This window comes from Mobula hypostoma, chromosome 4, assembly GCF_963921235.1.
Source record: "Mobula hypostoma chromosome 4, sMobHyp1.1, whole genome shotgun sequence".
NCBI lineage: Eukaryota > Metazoa > Chordata > Chondrichthyes > Myliobatiformes > Myliobatidae > Mobula > Mobula hypostoma.
The window spans coordinates 204,513,478-204,529,908 of NC_086100.1; the positions used below are offsets into that span (position 1 = coordinate 204,513,478).

The following is a 16,431-nucleotide window of genomic DNA, read 5'->3' on the forward strand; positions in this document are numbered from 1 at the left end:
GTACATTGAGCTAATATATGACAAAACAATAGATTGGACAGGCTAGATGCAGGAAGATTGCTCCCGATGTTGGGGAAGTCCAGAACGAGGGGTCACAGTTTGAGGATAAAGGGGAAGCCTTTTAGTACCGAGATTAGGAAAAACTTCTTCACACAGGGAGTGGTGAATCTGTGGAATTCTCTGCCACAGCAAACTGTTGAGGCCAGTTCATTGGCTATATTTAAGAGGGAGTTAGATATGGCCCTTGCGGCTAAAGGGATCAGGGGGTATGGAGGGAAGGCTGGTACAGGGTTCTGAGTTGGATGATCAGCCATGATTACACTGAATGGCTGTGCAGGCTCCAAGGGCGAATGGCCTACTCCTGCACCTATTTTCTATGTTTCTATATTTCTATGATACGCTAAAGGTTAACCTCCAGGTTGAGTCAGTGGTGAAGAAGGCAAATGCATTGTTGGCATTCATTTCTAGAGGTATAGAATATAAGAGCAAGGATGCAATGGGGATGCTCCGTGAGACACCCATGACATTACACAGACGAATGTGTGTAGTTTTGGGATCATTATTTTAGAAAGGATATACTAACATTGGACAAGGTTCAGAGAAGATTCACGAGAATGATTCCAGGAATGAAAGGATTACCGTATGAGGAATGTCTGGCAGCTCTTGGGCTGTATTTCCTGGAGTTCAGGAGAATGAGGGCGACCTCATGGAAACATTCCGAAATTTAAAATGCCTGAACACATTAGATATGGCAAAGTTATTTCCCATGGTAGCGGACTCGAGGACAAGAGGGCATGACTTCAGAATTGAAGGACGCCCATTTAGAACAGAGAGGCGGAGAAATTACTTTAGTCAGTGGGTGGTAAATCTGTGGAATTTGTTGCCATCAGCAGCTGTGGAGGCCAAGTCATTGGATGTATTTAAGGCACAGATTGATAGGTTGTTGATTAGCCAGCGCATAAAAGGGTATGGGGTGAAGGCAGGGGAGTGGGGGTGACTGGAAGAATTGGATCAGCCCATGATTGAATGGCGGAGCATATTCGATGGGCCGAATGGCGTACTTCTGCTCCAATATGTTATGGCTCTTATGGTCTATTCCACTGTTTTCACATGCCAAAGTGCAGCCAATATTTCTGGGTATATGACCCATTCATATGAAAATTTAGCATTTTCTATTTTTCTGAGCTTCTCATAACTGTGTTCAATTTAGTTAACCTTTGGACCAGAATTTCCACACAATTCAAAGAGTTTATTACATATTTTATTTTTATTTTTGCACTACTATGTAATTAACTATTTAATATGCATATTATTGTAATTCATAGCTGTTAAAATCTATTGTTATGAATTAGGTTCTACTGCTGCAGAGACAACGGATTTCATGACATATGCCGGTGCTATTAAACCTGATTCTGATAATTGGTATGGGAGACCCACCACGGGTCACCTGATCCCGGTTACCGGAGGTCGTAATGCGAGATTGAAGCCTTTTCCATTTATTTGCATTCCTCAGAAATGACAACAGTTCAGTTGTTTCCTTCTGAGGATCCAAAGAAGCTCAGTCTGTCTAATATTTCCACACAATTAAAATGGGGAATTTCTTTATTCTTATCACATACTGAGCTACAGTGAAAATCTTGCCTGACGTACCACCCACATAGATTAATACATTATGACAGTACATTGAGCTGATATATGACAAAACAATAACTGTAACAAAGCATTATGGCTGCAGGGAAAGTGCAGTGCAGATAGACATGTGGTGCAGGGTTTCGTCGAGTTACATTGTGAGGTCGAGACCATTTTATCGTACTGGAGACCATTCATTTGGCGTATAACCGCAGACCGGTAGCCGTCCTTGAGCCTGGTGGTACCCGTTTTAAGGCTTCCCCGATGGGGGAGCGGTTTGCAGTGAGAATGTCCAGGTTGTGAGGATCTTTGAGTACATGGCTTTTGAGTAAATGCTTTTCCGAGGCAGGGGAAGTGTAGGAGGAGTCCATGGTGGTGAGGCTTGTTTCTCTGATGTTCTCTGTTCTCTAAAGTTCTCTGCAGTTCCTTGCAGCCACGGGCAGAGAAGTAGCCCTACGAAGGCGTAAAGTATCGACAAGAAGCTGAGACACCTCGGCCTGTCTTGCATTGCTGGATTCTAGACTGCCTGCGAGATCGCCGGCAGGTCGTAAGAGTGGGCTCCCTCACCTCTGTCTCTCTGACCCTCAGCACACATACCCCACAGGGTTGTCTCCTTGGCCCCCCCCTTCTTTACTCTGTGTATTCCCACAACTGTGTCGCCATCCACAGCTCCGATCTGCTAATTAAATTTGCTGACCACACTGCATTGATTGGCAAAAACTCAAATAATAACGAGGGAACCTACAGAGAAGAATTCATCACCCCGACACAGCGGTGTCAAGAAAACAACCTCTCCCTCATTGTGACCAAAACAAAGGAGCTGGTTGTGGATTACAGGAGGAATGGAGACAGGGACCAAATTCGACATTTCCAAGTCTGTTATTGACACAAAATGCATATTTTAATACTAATCATGATACAATGTATTTTATACATTGTTACTGACAAAAACATATCTATAGATTGTTACTGACAGAGAATCGTATAATTTATGTTCTGTGTGTTATCTGAATGTACTTGCCTGTGATACTGCTACAAGTCAAACAACAGGAATTCTGCAGATGCTGGAAATTCAAGCAACACACATAAAAGTTGCTGGTGAACGCAGCAGGCCAGGCAGCATCTCTAGGATGCTACAAGTCAGTGTTTCTCACCTTCCTGTACTTGTGCAGTTGGTAGTAAATTCAACAGAACCTGAGAAAACTCAAGTGAGATGAGCAGTGGATGATAATCTTGACAGCTCGGTAGGTCGAATGTATGAGACAGTAAACTTTTAAATGCAAAACCCTGAACAGTGTTGATGATCAGAGGGATCTTAGAGTCGAAGTTCATCGTTCCCTGAAAGAGACTGCACTGATTGATCGGGTGGTTCAGAAGGCAAATGGTATGGTTGTCATTATCAGTTGAAGTACTGAGTTCAAAAGTCGGGAAGTTGTGTTGCAGCTTTATAAAATGAGTTAGACCACATCTGGAGTGTTTCATACAGTTCTGGTCACCCCATTCTCGGAAGGATGTCGGGGCTTTGACGAGGGTGCAGAAAAGGTTTATCAGGATCTTGTAAACAACAGGAATTCTGCAGATGCTGGAAATTCAAGCAACATACATCAAAGTTGCTGGTGAACGCAGCAGGCCAAGCAGCATCTATAGGAAGAGGCGCAGTCGACGTTTCAGGCCGAGACCCTTCGTCAGGACCTCGGCCTGAAATGTCGACTGCGCCTCTTCCTATAGATGCTGCTTGGCCTGCTGCGTTCACCAGCAACTTTGATGTATGTTGCTTATCAGGATCTTGTCTGGATTAGAGGGCATGAGCTGTAACGCGAGGTTGCACAAACTTGCTCTGCCCGCGGTGCGGTCACGTGATCCCGTTCGCCCCTCCCATTTAACCACAGATGGGCAGCATCAGCGCGTCTGTATACGAAGCCACGCCCTCCGGAGACGCAACGTTCACTTCGCGCATGCTCACTCTCTCCGGGTGTGCGGTGTTTCCGCTCAGTGCCGAAGCGGCTCTTCTGCAGGATCGGGAAAGGATCCTCGCCTCTTGGGTGGGTTGCCGGGGGTCAGGATCACTGTCTGCGGGCCGAAGGTATAACTTTCCCATCGGTGAGTATTGAGACCAATCCCAAGCGGGGAGATCTGATGTTGGCCGGGAGCCTCGAACTGAGGGCTAATTACTCATTTATTTTCCAGTTATCTGAGCTCGTCACCAATGTGCAGACTTTACTTATTCTGCATTGAACGATCCAAACCAGAACCCCAGGCCGTCCATTTCCGCAGAATTGAAATGGAAGTCCCGCCAACAGGTCACCTGAGCCTGTGTGCCGCGGATCTGCCCCGCCCTCCGCTCTGTGACGCAAGATCACGTGGTCTCCATACAGTCCGCGGAAGGGTGGTGATGCTTCCTCCACGGTGTGTTGGGGAAATCTGATGTTGGCCACTGAGTCCCGTTAACTTCCCCCAACTCGCCTCGCTTCCTGAGCCTCCTCACATTTGTCCTTGAGCTTTATGGCTGTTGTGTCTTCTCCCGGATTGGGGTGGGTGAGAAAGGAGAATATCCCAGGTTGTGGGGATCATTGATTTCAGTGCTTGCTTTACCGAGGGACTGGGAAGCCTGGGGGGGAGAATGGTTTCAGTGATGTGCTGATCTGTATCCAAAGGTCTCTGCAGTTTCTCGCAGTCACGGGCAGAGCAGTTACCATAAAAAAGCATGACGTAACCAGATGGGAAACTTTCTATGGTATGTTGATAGGGTCCTCAGCACCTTAGTCGTAAGTGGGTGAGGATCAAAGTATACAGCAAAGTTCTTGTTGTTTGTTATAATTTTGTCATTTTAGAATATTTTATACAGTAGTGTGTACGATTAATTCAGTATCTGTGTATTTCTGGAGGACCATCAGTGATTGTCCTCAATCCCATCTCCCACCTGGTTCCATCTGCTTATCCCTGCAAATCTGGTTCAACCTCTGTCCAGACTCCTAACCCCAACTTCCCACCCCCCCACCACTTCAGTGATATACATCAACCATCCGGGTCAACCTCGGTCCACCCTTTATCCCACCACCTCAATGTTAAAGATCAGCAATCTTTCTTCTAACCCTTGTCTTCATTGTGAACTATTCTTTTACACGTATGGCCTTGCTGAGTAGTTAACAGAATCGTTTTTTGTTAGCTGGAATGCCAGAGGATCATCAGGTACCAGTTCTGTTGTGCATTGGTCTGGAGGTGCTAGTTTTTGAACTGTGACTGGCTGACACACTACAGCATTTTACGGCAGCAAAGAGTACTGGGAGAGTTGGTGCTTGGGCTATAATCCTGTGATCTATATTCCAGGCATATGGAACTGTCGGTGTTTTGGCTTTGACTTTGGTTAGTGCTTCTACAGATGGGGCTGGATGTTTATCCTTCTGCAATGAAGCAGAAATTTCGAGCAGCTGGACTTTGGTTGTGGGGAAATCCTGGATTTCACTACCCATTGTGAGATGTGGGGACGATGTGTGAGACCCTCAGGGTTGGTGAGTGGCAGATTCAGTTGTGTGACGCTCTGAGGTTGGATCCTGAGATATCACAGTTTTAGATCAAAGTAAAATGCACCTGGGCATCGAGCTGCCCGGGTTTATGAGGTGTTGAGGGAGTACTTCTGGTCTGGGATCAGATGTTTGTTTCTGGAGTTCTTTTGAAAGCAATGACGGCTAATCTGAGGAGAGAAAGAGTTCTGTATTCCATTCCTCACAAGGGGAGGCTGTGATTAAATGGGCTGTTTTGTGTTTGCACCAGTAGAAATAGACCTGGGGGTTCAGTGTTTGGAAAACCCTCCTCACTGTCACCTGTCTCACAGGCAGTGGAAATCAAACAGAAGCTCAAGTTGCTGGAGATATGCACTAAAAATAGAAAATTCTGAATCCATTCTGACAAAGGATTGTGAACCTGAATCGTTAAGTTTGTTGTTCTCCCCACAGCAGTTCCTTACCTGTTGAGCAATTCTCGTGATTCCAGTATTTTCATTACATTCACTCTGGAATGGTTTAAATTTCCTGATTGTCTGTTATGCTTGGTGATGTGTTCAGTGCAGTTCTTGCTCACAAGGTTCATATGAATAATCTCAGGAATGATCGGCTTTATGTACGAGGAACATTTGATGGTTATGGGGCTGTCCTCAGTTCAGACTGGGGGGGCGGTGAAAGGGGGTGTGTGGTTAAGTGAACCTACTGAATGCTGAAAAGCCTGGATACAGTGGACTTGGGAGGATGGTTTCATTAGACGGAGAGTCTGTGATCTGACAGCACACTCAGAATAAAGATGCTTCCCTTTCAAACTGAGATGAGAAAAAATGTCTTCAGCCAAAAGATGGCTGATCTGTGGAATTTGTTGCCACAGAGGGTGGTTAAGGCTGTCATTTGGGTATATTTAGGGCAGAGATTAATATATTCATGATTGCTCAGTAGCTTCAGGGTTACAGGAGGAAGGCAGGAATACGGTGTTGTAATAAATATCAGCCAAGGTTGAGTGGTGCAGCAGACTCGATGGATCGAGTCACCTAATTCTGTTCCTACATCTTTTTTCTCACCATGACTGAACCATGACTCCTTGCTATCCCAATCAGGTCTTGTGACATGTCGGGGACAATTACAGTTTTGTTCACTGAGATCATTATATTTGTCTTCAATGTTTAGATTTCAGTGAGCAGAAATATTTTGTTCTCCTTTGTATTGTTAACGTGCTTCATTATGTTTCATGTTAAAGTTAGGCCTGTGGTGAGAGATTTATTGGAAGAAGAACCCACAACTGGAAGCAAACCAGAACTGATGATGAGGGAACAGCAGCAAGTGAACCAGCCCGAGGACTGAGAGCACCAACTGTAGAGAACCATTCTGACTCAGGGTTTCCATTGATTCAATCAGGAGAAAGTTCGGTGAGTCTCATTTACTCAAACTCTGATCCTTTAGACATTACATTTCTGTACAAAGTAAGGTAGGAAATAGTTTTGGTGAGATTGAAAATGCCCAGAAATACCAGTTATGTCTCTGTCAGACCCAGATGCAATCACTCCAGATCTGCTAATGTACTGTCAGTATCCCAGCTCTTTAATCTCACAGATATTCCCTCAGTGTTTGCTCATTTGAAGAACTTGCATCTCCTGAAGTAGCTTTGGTCGGTTCTGAGTGTGGAGAGGGAAAGAGGGGTGTTTATATTACTATCTTCCAAAAAGAAGTAATTGCTTCAAATTGCTTGCTGCAAACTCACTCCCCATACCCTGTACATTCTCGACCAGATAATTGATTTAGATGACAAGTAGCAATGGGCGTAACCCTGGGGAACTCCACGAGGCACTGGGTCCAACCATCCCAGACTCTGGGTTCTGTGACAAACACAATGTTAGCAGCAAGATTAGACGGTGATTAATATAATTGCTTCCTGAAAGCTGTCTGATGCAATGGACCAGATCCTCCATTGCTTACAACGTAATCTGCCCTAGGACCCACCCTCTCAGGTCACACTGTGTCCGATAACCCACATCCCCAACCTCCCTCCATCCCACCAGTAGCCCCACAACTTTCCCACCATTTACCCCATACCCATACGTGTAAACAGATCACGTCACTGACATCCACTCTCACAGCTTTCCCACTGCAATCGATCTTCGATTTACACAAACCCGAGATCAGCCCCTTCCTCATCGCCGCCCAACCAGGAGAATCGCCGACAACTGCTGGGATCGGCACTGTGCTGTGATTTGCAGGAGGTCCCCGCGGTGCCACCAGTGGCCGGAGGCCAGAGGGACAACATAGAGGATTTGGCTGTTCAGTTCTTTCACTGTGACACCCCCAAACTCTGCATAACTGTATCCAGCCAAATCTGGATGAACTTTAACAACCAAAAAATATAACTCCTCTCAACAATCAGCTATCTGAATGATTCACTCACTTTTAGAGGAAGGGGTACCTACACTGTCGGGGTGTTTAGATTGCCGGGAGACAGGGACTGCAGGGACGAGAGGTCTTCTGTTAGCTGATATGGACCCGTCTTTACCCTGCTGGCAATTCCAGTTTATATTAGTAAAACTGTTGATTCTGAAAATACTAAACAACGAGACACTGCACTGGCTGAACCACCCCGGACCAGATCACCCTGGAAAGTCCTCCTCAGAAACATTGGGGTTTTGTGATCCAACCCGAGACAAGCACCACACCGCCCACTCTACGGACAACATGGCAGAGCAGGGTATCTTGCAGTGGACTTTAAATCACACAATGTTGGATTCATTGATAAAAACTGTTGTTTCCTTTGTTCACCCCCTGAAATCATTAAAACTGTCCATTAAACAGTTTTTGAATACAAACTCACACCCACATATGATGTCATTCTGGTACCCCTACATAAAACCATAAAACATAGGAGCAAAGTTAGGCCATTTGGCCCATCGCACCTGTTCTGCGATTTAATCATTCCTGTTCCAATTTTCCTCAGTCCCGGTCTCCTTCCTTCTCCCTGTAACCCGACATCAGTCAAGAATCTAGCGACCTCTGCCTTTGATACTCATAAATACCTGTCCTTCACAGCTGCCCGTGGCAAAGGATTCCACAGATTGACCACTCTCTGGCTAAAGAAATTCCCCCTCATCTCATTTCTAAAAGAATGCCCCTCTATCCCCTTTAATATGAGGCTTTGTCCTCTGGTACTGGACTTTCCCAATACAGGAAACATCCTCTCCACATCCACTCGATCAAGGCCATTCACCATTCGATAGGATTCAATGCAATCATATGCTCTTCATATGACAGGCCATTCAATTCTGTACTCATTGTCATAAACCTCCTTTGAACGCCCTCCAGTGTCAGCACATCCTTTCTGAGATAAGGGGTGCAAAACTGCTGAGAATAAGCCAAGAGCTTTATAAAGTCTCAACGTTACATTAACACAAGGTGGTTAATAAAAGGAAAAAAAATCGAAGATACATGAAATACAAACAGACAAGGCAGCAATTGCAGAAAATGCCAAGAGAAACCAGAAACAATCCAACACATTCCAGGATCCTGCAGCAGTTTAACTCAATCTGATTACTTACAAAGGTACAATCAGGTGTAAATATCATTCACCAAAATCTTGCTTTAAGATACAAACTCATGAATGCCCTTCATCACTTCATAAAGCCACCATAAATTCAAGCCTGATCCAGTTTTAGAGTCAAAATCTTACAAATTATATCATAATTAATACAATATTTCATATAGGACAATCCATAATAATCATCCAGATATAATATTACGGGATAAACAAGCAGGAACAACTCCCTCAGTAGATAAAACCATTCCCAACACACACATGTTCCTCAACCAGTGGAGCACCTCACCAGGGGTACTGTTTGTGTCATCAGTCAGACAACCGAATTATTTCCTCTGTCAATCAGCTTCCAAATGTTGCTACTCTGTCATTCATTGCCACGCCCTGCTGCTGATTCCCTTCTCCTCATCATATGTTCTTACCCCAACCATCGTCCAGAGCCAAAACTCTGCCCTGTGCAGAACCGCCTCTGGTTTCTGACCCTCCTTCATTGAACATCGAACAGATGGTTTCTCATTCTGCTTTCAGTCTTTAGAGGACAGTGGTGTTTTATAACAACCCTTTGGAAGCAGGGAAAATGACCCATAATGTGGAAATAAGCCGTGAATAAGGAGGTTAACTACCAATCTGATTCTTCCTCAGCCCAGAGATTTGAGGGGCGAAGAATATGTCAGCCAAAAGTGCAGTCAGCTCGACTTCTTCACTCTGCAGGAAATTCAAGGGAAACCTCTTCATCCACAGAGTGGTGACTGTTTGGCACCCATCACCACAGGGAGAGGGAGAGGGGAACAACAGAGGAGGATTTAAAAGGACTGTCGTGGACTTCTGGTTGGCGGTGGATGGAATAGCGGCATTTTACAGCCGTTACCAGTTTACTTTACTTTTCCTACTTTCCAACCTGATCTGACACTATGACTACGAGAACTGCTAAAGGTAAAAAAAGAAGATTCTTCTACATCTTTGGATTATATTAATGATTCGATGCAAAAGCACAGAAAGGAAGCGTCCGAGGAATTGCAGCGATTCAGAAAGGAATCCTCCGAAGAGTTTCAACAACTTGGCTCTGAAATTAAACAATTAAGCACCAAACTGGATTCAATTCAAGAAACACCAAATGAGCACGGTAAATGAATAAAAGAGAATGAAGAAACCTTGTCGATTCTGGGTGAGAAAATGGACGACCTGCAAAAGCGTTATGAGAATCAATCCAAGGTTAATGACGAACTAAGGCAGAGGATTATTGACTTGGAAAACAGAAGTAGAAGGAATAACGTACGAATTCTTGGTCTTGAAGAGTTAACTGAAGGCGATCATCCAACGGAATTTTTTGCAAACTTTCTGGTTCAGTTATTTCCTGATATTTTAAAATGAGCACCAATGATCCACCGAGCGCACAGGATACCTGGGAACAGAATGTTTACAAGCAAACCTCGCTCAGTGTTAATCGCTTTTCATGAGTTTCAAAGGACCGTGTAATTTGTGATTCTCATCGGAAAGGTATGATTGATTTTAATGAAAAAATGATTAGAGTCGTTGAAGATTTCTCAGCAGAGATTATGAGGGAACGTGCTAAATTCAAAAGTGTCATGTCAGAGCTCTACAAAAAAGATTTTAAACCTTCCTTACGGTACCCGGCGAAGCTCAGAATTACACTGCAGGATGGATCGCAAAAATGGTTCAGTTCCGAGTTTCCAGGCTCAGGAATATTTAAAGTCTGTAAAGTGACTGCTTATTATTTGTTACATGAATAACTTTTTATTTTACATTTGCTAAACTTTGTACTTAACTCTTTCTTTTTGAACTTTCTAAGGATTTATTTTGAGAATAAGACTTTGTTAAGTTGAAAAGTGTCATGTTGGAGATGTTTAACAAATACTCACATGAATAATTGTGTATTTTGCCTCTGGTGAATCTTGTAGTCAATTTTCTTTCAGAACCTCTTAAGGTTTTACTTTGAGATTAAGATTTTAATGAGCAAATATTCTGTGTGTTCGTATTATTTTATAACATACTTACTTTTCGAGAGTTTTTTTCTGATACCAGAATTAACCGTCTCTTTATTATCTGTTGTTTTGACTAGGTTGGAATATTCTAACCTTGTAATTTATTTGGAGCTAAGCCAGCAGGATTTTTGGAGGGATGTCGTCATTAGTTGTAGGCATCGACTTTCTTTGGTCGACTTTCTCTCTTGGGGGGGGGGGAGGTGTTTGGGTTTTTTTTCTTGGAAGCTGTTTGGGATTTTTAGTCAAACCTGTTGTTTGGTTTTCTTATCTCATATGTCATTGTTTAGTTTTATTAATCTTTTTAAGGATTATCCTTTTAAATTCTTTTTAAAATAATAATGAAATGGATTATAATATAAATTACTTAGTCTTAACATGAAATGATTAAATCATCCTTTGAAACAAAATAAAATTTTTGCCTATATTAAAAAAAATAAGGTCCCAATTATTTTTTTTACAAGAAACACACGTACGTAATTCTGATAACTCACGCCTTTTTAGCCAATAGTGTCACAACGGGGGCGTTGGGAACAGACCCAAATGCAAGACACAGACACTGAGGTACAAGGAACAGGACTTGACTAGAGTAGGGACGTGACAGGATACAGACAAGGAGCAGGGACAAGACCGGAGACTTGGGCTTGGACCGAGCCAGAGACTGGACAAGGACCCAGAACCTGGGTCTTGCTTCAGGCTCGGGCCCCAGAACCAAGCGAGGACATGACAGGACTGCAGGACTGGAGGCTGGGGTCTAGAGGCTTGAGGGTTAGAGACAGGCTTGGGATCTTGAGGCTTGGAGTCAGGCTTGGGGTCTTGAGGCTTGGAGACAGGCTTAGGGTCTTGAGGCTTAAGGCTTGGAGATGGGCTTGATGTATTCAGGCTTGAGGCTTGGAGACAGGTTTGAAGTTTTGAGGCTTGAGGCTTGGATACAAGCTTGGGGTCATGAGCCTTGAAGCTTGGAGACAGGCTTGGTGTCTTGAGCCTTGAGCTTGGAGACAGGCTTAGGGTCTTGGGTCTCGGGTCTGGGGTACTTCGAGGCTTGCATATGGACTCCGAGCCAGAGACTGGGCAAGGACCCAGAACTTGGAACTTGACTCTGCCTCGGACTCCAGAACTAGGCGAGGACAAGACGAGGCTACAGGACTGGACATGGCTTGTGTGGGGAACTCCTGGGTAAGGTGAGACACAAGGACAGGTAAAGGCACATGGACAGGACTCGGATAGGACTGGACTAGGCATGGACTGGACGAGGGCCTACAGGAGCATGGAGCCTTGGACTAGAAGAGGTGGGAGCACGGGACACAGAGCCGGGACCCCTCCTTGGGAACAGGACATAGGGCTGGGACTCATACACAGAACACTGAACATGAAGAGACGGATCCCAACACAAGGTGGCGGCAAACGCCGGAGCCACCTAGCGAAGGCGTGGACACAGAGACAGTTCCCAACACTAGGTAGCGGCAAATGGCCAGACCTACCTAGCGAAGGCATGGACACAGAGAGACAATTTCAGACAACGAAAAACAGTTCCTGATCTTGAACTGACAAGGTTCCAGTCTTGCTCTGGTGACAAAACTTCAGCGATACAGGCAGGATATACAGGTGGAGTATCCAGGCTAAGTGAGCAGGCAGAGAGTCAGGTGAGGTATCCAAGCAGAGAGTCAGGCAAGGTATCCAGGCAGAGAGTCAGGTGAGGTATCCAGGCAAAGAGTCAGGCGAGGTGAGCAGGCAGAGAGTCAAGCGAGGGGGGAAAGGACAGGGAGGGGAACAGAACAGTCCAGCACGGAATCCCTGATTTGCAGAGGTATTTATGTCTCAGCCCCAAAACGAGAATCATGTGCCTACAACAAAAACTGGGGAAAACCAGAAACCCTGAAATAAGGAACTATGGACTGGACAGTGAACCGGAATACGGACCAGACCGTGACAGATGGAGAGTATTGCACTTTCATTCAAGCTTTCAGGCCAAAGCAAGAGGTGTTTAGATTTTTATAGAAAATACAGTTCCTTTTGTTCAACACAGGGTTGTTTCTGATACTAATTGACTATTTGTTATAGTATCAGGGAAGTTAGAGAATAAATTGTTGGTATTTGCCAATGTTTATGCCCCAAATATAGATGATCCAGGACTCTTGAGCGATTTTTTTTTCGTTTTTGCATGATCTGAGTGTGTATTCATTAGTGATGGCTGGAGACTGTAATTGCTGGTTAGACCTAGTTTTAGATCGGTCCTCTTCTAAACCAGTGACACTTAATAAATCAGCTTTGTTTATCCATTCATTTTTAACGAAATGTGAATGTTTTACCTAAATTTATATATTTCTTTCAGGCGTTACCCATTTTTATTCCTAAATCCTTTTCTGACTCTCTGGACTCTGTTTTATCCTCCTACATATGGAAAAATAAACATCGTCAACTGAATAAAGTCCATCTCCAGAAAGTTAAAAAGAATGGAGGTTTAGCCTTACCAAATTTTAGGTTTTATTACTGGGCAGCTAATACAGTATACGGAATCTCACGTTTTGGTTATACTACATTAATCACGAGGACTGTCCCAGGTGGGTTTCTTTAGAAGCTAAGTCGGTTAATAAATTTTCTCTTATCTCCCTATTGGGATCTTCACTTCCTTTATCCTTAAGTAAGATAACTGAAAATGTGGTAGACAAGCACACTTTGAGGATTTGGATACAATTTAGAAAACACTTTGGTTTATTGAGATTCTCCCTTTCTAGTCCCATTTATTAAAATTATTTTTTAAGCCTTCTATGACTGATGTAGTCTTTAAACAATGGGAAAGATTGGGCATTACATGCTTCCGGGATCTGTTTGTGTGAGGAAGTCTTTCTTCGTTTGAACAATTGTCAACTAAATAAAGTTTACCAAAACCCCACTTTTTTCGGTACTTACAAATTAGAGATTTTCTGTGATTTCAATTATATACATTTCCTAATAGACCTGATAAGAACGTATTAGATGAAAATCTTAATATGGAACTATTCTATAATGGTTCAATATCCAATATTTATGATATGTTGCTGGGAATGAGAAATGATTCTTTATACAAGTGTCACGTGACTGGCAACAATGAATATAGAATTGAATTGAGTCAGGATTTATAAAAACAATCAAACATTTATTAAACTCTGCTCAATATTAAAAAAAAATCTTAACCGGAAGTAAACTGCTATGTGGCCATTTAACAAACCGCCACTCAGTTTCAGTTCTTAAAGAGATAAATGCGAAAACAGTTCTTAAAGTGGTAAATTCGAACAGTTTGTAGAATGGTAAGTTTGAAAGTCCAAGAGATTTATACAGTCAATTAGGAGAGACTTTCCTGAAGCAAAGAATTCCTCAAAGACACGACGTCACTGCCGCTCCCAGCCAGATCCTGCCATGTCCGTAGGATTCACGATGACGGAAATAAAACAGTTTGAAGGCACTGACATTCCCTCTGGATAACAGATTCTGCATAGCCTTTTCTGCCACTTTTAGCAGAGGCTATCTCATGCAGATCACTCTTTCTTGAATGAATTCAATAATGGTCGATCCTTTCAACTGTCGAACGACTCCTTCAGGGTCCTGTTTTCACTCTCCAATATTACTGAAAAGATACATCAACAAACCTGGCAGAAAGTGGTCAAACTGCCGGTCCAGCACTTTTGTACCTTACAATAGAACGTAAAACTCAATTTTAAATTGAAACTGCGCCATAAGGCAAATATGCAATGGAGCGGAGTCTCTAGCTAACGTTCTAACTGGAAAACCCAGGGGTCTCCTTTTATACCCGTGGTGAACATGTCATCACGTGACCTCACGTCGGCAGGAAAATTATATCAGGTGATCTCCAAAAGACCATTACATCATCCTCATAAGACAGTCACAAGATATCCATGAGGTATGTAACACAAGATTAAAAATCTTTGGGAACAAGATTTACAGACCTCAATTTCTGAAGAAATTTGGAATAGAAACATAGAAACATAGAAAATAGGTGCAGGAGTAGGCCATTCGGCCCTTCGAGCCTGCACCGCCATTCAGTATGATCAAGGCTGATCATCCAACTCAGAACCCTGTACCAGCCTTCCCTCCATACCCCCTGATCCCTTTAACCACCATGGCCATATCTAACTCCCTCTTAAATATAGCCAATGAACTGGCCTCAACTGTTTCCTGTGGCAGAGAATTCCACAGATTCACCACTCTCTGTGTGAAGAAGTTTTTCCTAATCTCGGTCCTAAAAGGCTTCCCCTTTATCCTCAAACTGTGACCCCTCGTTCTGGACTTCCCCAACATCGGGAACAATCTTCCTGCATCTAGCCTGTCCAATCCCTTTAGGATTTTATACGTTTCAATCAGATCCCCCCTCAATCTTCCAAATTCCAACGAGTATAAGCCTAGTTCAGCCAGTCTTTCATCATATGAAAGCCCTGCCATCCCAGGAATCAATCTGGTGAACCTTCTCTGCACTCCCTCTATGGCAAGGATGTCTTTCCTCAGATTAGGGGACCAAAACTGCACACAATACTCCAGGTGTGGTCTCACCAAGGCCTTGTACAACTGCAGTAGTACCTCCCTGCTCCTGTACTCGAATCCTCTTGCTATAAATGAGATTTTTAAATTGGTTAATACTTCATCGCTATGTGCTCGTCATTCCCTCCTACAATTCAAAGTGGTTCATAGGGCTTATATGACCAAGGATAAGTTATCTCGTTTTTATATGGATATATCTCCCTACTGTGATAGGTGTAACAATGGAGAAGCTTCACTTGTTCATATGTTTTGGACATGCCCAAGTCTTGGAAAATATTGGAAGGAAGCATTCCAAACTTTTACTGTACTCCTTAAAGTAAAATTTAAGCCTAATCCTTTGACTGACCTATTTGGTATTGTTGGAAGGAAAGATATCATTTTGAAGACATCTGATCTGCACATTCTGGCTTTTATTTCTCTTATGGCTAGAAGGACGCTTTTGTTGAAATGGAAGGATGCTGTCTTGCCTAATCATGCTCAGTGGTTACGGGATGTTATGGCATGCATAAATTTAGAAAAGATACGTTGATCAATTCCTGAATCTAACCAAGATTTTCAAAAATTGTGGGGGCTGTTATTAAATTATTTTCATAATCTTTGACTTCTTGTTAAAATATAGAAGTTGGTTAATAGTGTATCTTATTATCTGATAAGTTTTTTTTTCTCTTTTTTTTTCCCAAACAGCTTCAACTTTGGTAGTGAGTCTAGAACCTTTTTTTTGAATAAATTCTTTATATTCTAATATACAAATTAATCTAATCCATATGAATATAGAGTAAGGAGTTCGTTAATGTAATTCAATATACTGTATCTGGTATTATTATATTTTTTGTTTTGTTTTATAATATGTATTCTCTTGAACTCCGTATTCTTCTATATAGAAATCAATAAAAAATATTGGTAAAGAAAAGAACTGTCGAGGAACAGAATCACTGGCAGGGTCCAGCCTGCCTGAGTTGACTCTCTACTATACACTAGATGCGTTATAAATTCACTAAGTACTGAAGACAGATTTTAAAATAGAACTGACTTATTTCTCTCAGATCCAGAACATTAAACTCCAGTCCCATTAAAGGTGAATGTGCAGAAGAAACTCCTCCCATGCCTACTGACGAGGGTGCAGAACTGTGTGTGGTGAGCAGCAGCAATAATTGCAGAGTTCAGCATCGACAGTCACTCTCAAAATTGCATTCAGCAACAGGGATGGACAAAT

General features: G+C 43.0%; 1 long non-coding RNA gene across 1 annotated transcript in view; it reads left to right on the forward strand.

Moving 5' to 3' along the window:
• LOC134345922 (uncharacterized) overlaps nucleotides 1–16,431 on the forward strand; it is a 30,594-nt gene that overhangs the window by 10,271 nt on the left and 3,892 nt on the right. The window contains exons 2-4 of the long non-coding RNA XR_010017792.1: nucleotides 6,367–6,535; nucleotides 9,328–10,182; nucleotides 16,262–16,352. This is a non-coding gene — a long non-coding RNA (uncharacterized LOC134345922). The remainder of the gene's footprint in view (nucleotides 1–6,366; nucleotides 6,536–9,327; nucleotides 10,183–16,261; nucleotides 16,353–16,431) is intronic.